The sequence below is a fragment of the Arachis ipaensis genome, chromosome B05 (assembly GCF_000816755.2).
Source record: "Arachis ipaensis cultivar K30076 chromosome B05, Araip1.1, whole genome shotgun sequence".
Classification (NCBI taxonomy): Eukaryota; Viridiplantae; Streptophyta; class Magnoliopsida; order Fabales; family Fabaceae; genus Arachis; species Arachis ipaensis.
In genome coordinates, this window is record NC_029789.2 from 31,417,633 (window position 1) to 31,423,176 (window position 5,544).

Below are 5,544 nucleotides of genomic sequence, written 5' to 3' on the forward strand. Positions count from 1 at the left end.
CATCGAAGGTGGGAATTTTTTTTTTTGGCTCAAATATTGCTTCTTATAGGATAGTAAACCTGGAAAAAGGGGTGCAGGGTATTTTGCCATTTAATTTGAGGATGCTTTATGAGACTTGGTTTCACGTGAGTCATCCCTCGTATTTGTAATCAATGAACCTGGAAAGGGAATTTAGTCATTGTTTATGATGAAACAAGCTAGTCAGCTCTTCTAGACTCATATTCATCCTTTATCTAAATGCATACTATAAAACAAATAAAATTTTCACCTAATGAACAATTTATTGATAAAATTCTGAAAAATGGCAAGATCTTGGTTCTATTCCGAAAATCGTAGTTTAAAATTTTTTTGAAGGCGAAAATGAATAAAATAGATGTTGTAAAAGGAAATGCTTGATCTATTGCAAATCTGTAGGCTCCTAAAAATAAACAAATATTGTATGAATATGTGTGTTATCCGTTTTCAGAAGAAAATATTTCCTATGCCAATCATGCGATAGAGTATGGCTGCCATTCGTTTCTGTATTGGTTATTATTATAATGTCACTTAAGGCAGTTATTGTTATTGTTCTTTACTGTTTTGACCTTATGGAATTTTGATGAATTCCTCAACTAAACCATTCATTCAGGAAGACAAGGTTGAAAGAGAGCAAGTATTGAGGGAACGCTCAGTCATTGATACTTATTCATGGTCACTACACCCTGTTCCAAGATTGGATACGACGATATGTAAGTTTGTTGTTGTTGTGAGTTTCTTGATGAGTGCACCAGTAATTCAATGTGCGTTAACTATGGAGTAACAGTGAACAACAATGATTTGATATGTGTTTAATTATGTAAAAATATGCTGGTTGTGACTCTGTATTCGATTTGAGAGTATTACAGAATCTTTCCCGTCCGGGACTAGTCAATGAATTAGGTTTGATTTGTAACTGGATGGATGATGACCATATGGTGTTATAGGCTGGTTTAACTATTTACATATGCTTAGGTTATGATAACTTCTTAATCGGTTGTACGTTTTTTGACTTACTTCCGCCTTGGTTGTATCATGTTACCAACGAATATTTTCCAGGTGATTGAAGTCCTGTGAGTTTGAAGATGGATCCGAGCTTTCAACTTAGTGGTGGTGAGGATGACAAAGATTGGCAAAGTGAAGAAGAGTATTTCGGTGTCTCTAGTTTGAGTGGGGAGGACGACAACTACTCCTTTGGGAATGACTCTGAGGCAGGCAAAACGACTGACGACGTGCACAGGAACGGCCTTGGTGCAGACCCAGTGATAAGTGAGAGGGATGCTCCAGGTTTCAGGTCCGCAGAGGATTTTGTGTACCAAGTGTTTAAGACCGAGGAAGAGGCTTATGCGGCTTACAAACAGTTTGCCCGGCTAAGAGGGTTCGGTGTAAGGAAGGGTGACGTGGGTCGAATAAACGGTGTCTTGGTACGGCGAGACTTTTTTTGCCATTGGCAAGGTACAAGGCATGAAAAACACTACGATCATCCAGAAAGAGTCCGGGAGGAGAAGTTGGAGAGTCGCACGGGTTGTATGAAAAAGCTGAAAATTTGCTTTGATGCGCAAGACATGTTTGGAAAGTCAGGAGGATCAACGACAGCCATAACCACCCTCTTGCTGCAACTATGTTTAATCATCTTCTCCCTGGTCATCGGAATTTGAGTGAGAGTGATAAGGCCCAAGTTGATAGTCTGAAGAAGTTTGGTATAGCCAGATCGAAGATTATGGCTTACATGGTCGGGCAGTCAGGGGGCTACGGGATGCTTCGGTTTACCAAAAGAGATCTATATAATTATGTTCACAGCTAAAGAATGGCTAAAAAAAATGACAGAGACGCGGCAATAACGATAAGTTATTTGGAGAGCAAGGCCAACGTTGACATGATGTCCGTCACCAGATACACTAAAACATTAGAGGATCGACTTGGGAGCCTCTTCTGGGCTGATGGACAGATGATGGCAGATTATAAGTTGTTCGGTGACGTTCTTGCATTTGATGCAACATACCGGTCCAACAAGTACAAGAAGCCTCTAGTAGTCTTCTCTGGATCAAATCACCACAAGCAGACGACGATTTTTGGGTTTGAGTTACTGGAGGATGAGGAGGTTCGTACATATAGGTGGGTTTTGTTGAATCTTGTCGATGTCATGAATAATAAGAAGCCTTCCATCATGGTCATCGACGGTGATAAAGTCATGAGGGGCAGCAATAGCGGATGTACTGCCTTCAACCAGGCATCGCCTATGTGGGTGGCACTTGGAAGAAAGCTGTGTCCTGCGAGTGAAGGAACCTGAATTTTGGAAGGTGTTCAAGAAGGCAGTTTACGCAAACTTTGATGTTTCTGAGTTTGAGGAGTATTGGATGACAGTTGTGTAGAGTCTAGGATTAATGAACAATAGCTGGGTAAAAAGAACCTATGAATTGAGACATAGTTGGGCAGCAACATATCTACGGGAAACTTTTTGCGCCGGTTACATGACAAATTCGAGATGTGAGGGGATAAATGCATTCGTCAAAGGGTTCCTTAAATCGACAAATAGCCTTCTGGAGTTGGTTCACAACTTGGATAGGGTGGTGAATGATTATCACAATAATAGGTGACGGCCCAGTTTTATTCGACGTATTACTCGCCCGTATTGAACACAGGTCTTGATAAGATAGAGCTGTTTGCTTCAAAGATATACACCAGAACAGTCTTCAAGGAGGTTAGGAAACAAATCAAAGGAGTCGGGAGTTTACTGTTTCTGGAGAAAGACAACATAAGCACAACGTCTATCTACAAGTTCTCAAATATGGTGAACCGTCGTAGGGTCCGCAAGGTGCTATACGATCTAAGTGAGCCTAAGATTGAATGTGATTGTCATATGTGGAACAGTGAACGTATTCCTTGCTGCCACATATTTTGCGTGATGAAGTATGAGGGTTTGGACAAGATCCCACCTGGTTTGATACTGAGGTGGTGGTGTAAAGGTTCCAAGGAATGGACGCCAACAGAAACAGAAGGGACAGAGGGGCACGGAACTCAGTTACTAAGGCACGGCGCGTTGTGTAGTACAATGAGTGTTGTCGCAAAACTTGCTTCTGATGATGCGGCTAACTTCGCGGTGGCCAAGGATGTCATAGCCTCATTGGTATAGAAGCTACACGGGCAAAGGGGGAATACGGTAGACCATGAGGCTAGAGTGAGGCAGCAGGACGTCGTGAAGGAACCGTCTGTAGCCAGGACAAAAAGGGCCTCTAAGCATGGTAGGGAAACCACATCCATGACACAGGACGAGCTTAGGGGGAAGAAGCGTTGCTGCACTTCTTGCGGGCAGCCAGGTCACACAAAGAGGACATGCCTGTCGCAAAGGGATATGAACCATATCGGTCTCCGAGAATGGATATCATGCAGTCGCGGGAATTCATCATCCAGAGACCCAAGTGGGAATTACGAGCGACCTGCCTGTTCGGAGGTATGTTTCTTGCCTTCGGTTATTTTTTAGATTCTAATTAGCTATGCACGGTCAGTCAGCAGTTTCGAAACTTGAATAGGGCTTTCCGATTCAAACTTTGATTAAACTGTATGTAATTGGGTGTTACTCATAGAATATGGAATCTGTAATTATGTATCGTCTCCGAGCTTTCCAAGTAGTAGACACCGACAGGCAAAGAGTGAATTAGTTGGGAAATATGCCACTGCAATCGTAAGGTTAGTAGCTAGACGAAGTTAATAGGATCTATCTAACGGACACAATTTTAGGTATTGTGGTTTGCAATTACCATCAGCTAGTATGCGTTGAAATGTAAAGTGTGTCTTGAATAATGTAAAATTATTTCTCATTCCCTAATTATTCAAATGACTCATGTATGTTTGCTTCCAATTATGTATCAATTTGTATGTTTCAGCACTTTTTGGGTATCTGTTCCATCATGTTATTCAGTGATGATTGCCTACGCATACAAACTTTTAGTGTTACGGTATGTACATGAATACAGGTTTGGCAATTGTTTGTACTAACGTGATTTGAAAAGTTATTGAGGATGCTTGCATAGGGTATAACCTGCCATTTTGGATTAGTATGCATTGTACAGTTTGCACATGTAGAGTCATAATCGTATCCGTTCAGTTTAACTTTTAAGAGAGCATCATGCTTTACTGTGTCAACGTCACTGCTTCCCATAATTGTATTCTTAAATGCACTGCCACAATCCTACCTGTCAAAGTAGACGTAAAGTTTCCTAATCGGATACAGTTCTCAAGGCGCGATCCTGTTGTTTGCATCTGGGTGGAAAACTTGTCTCGTTGGTGTTAGGATTTTCGACAACGAGCTGGCTCACGCAGTTTCATGAGAGACTCGCTTGCTGGTAAAAACAAACAATGAATACTTACGCAACCAAGCATGTGTTCGCCATACGACGAGCACCGTTTTTAGCATGCCCAATATTCGGTCTAATTACCCAAAAAGGTGCAACATAAGTCGCCCCAAAATAGAAGTTGTAACTTTGTCTCAATTTTGAAACTATCATTCACGACCGTGTCGTGAGGCAGCCACCTTTTTTTCCAATAACGCATCGCCTTTTCCACGACATCGACGACACTCGGGTTGTGTGACCTCAACACAAGATCGATGGCTATTCGCATCCGAGTTTAGTCGTTCATAGCCTGCAAGTCAACCAGAATCATAGCTTAAGTTAAAGTTTATACGACGCTGAGATTCTAATGCACAAAGTATATACACCGCAATGCAACATTACCGCATGTTTTTTAGTAAATACCCACCGTTACACTTTGGATAATCCACAGAGCTCCCCTAATCATCCATTGCAAGACCCACATGACAATCGATATTTTTTCACTGTATTTTTTTTTATAATCCACGTGAAGGTCTTAGGTGCGTTGCGGCTACAAAGCTAAATTGAAATTTCGTATATATGATCATCTTTATGAAAATAATTTTTGCTTACTTATTGTGATAATTCGAAAAAATCATGTGTTATAAAAATAACACAAAAATAAATTCTTAATTATATTTATGATTATAATTTGTTTATTATGTACAGCTTTGAAAAAAAATTATTATAATTATTTTTAACAAAATTTTTTTTACAATTATTTTTAATTTTTAATTATTTTTAACATTATCACGCTTAATAATTTCTAAAAATAACACCAATAATTATATTTTTAATTATTTATAGTTTTTAAAATTACTTTTATTTTTATTTTTACAAATACGACTTCCTTGTGATCTTTTTGGTAATTTTAAAAAATTAACACCGAAATGATATTCTCTCTCATCACTTCGTAAGATTATTTTTAACCTAACACCAACACAGAGAATATCATTTTCTTCTTACTTCCTCAAAATTACAAAATAAGCGAAAATATAAAGATATTTTTTTGGTAAAAGTAATAGTAAAATTTATTTAAGAAGATTATTTTTTAAAAAACAATTCTTCATAAAAATGTGTTTAGTGTTATTTTTAGAAATTATTTAAAATAATAATAAAAAACAATAATTAAAACGTTAAAATAATTGAGAAAAGTCAT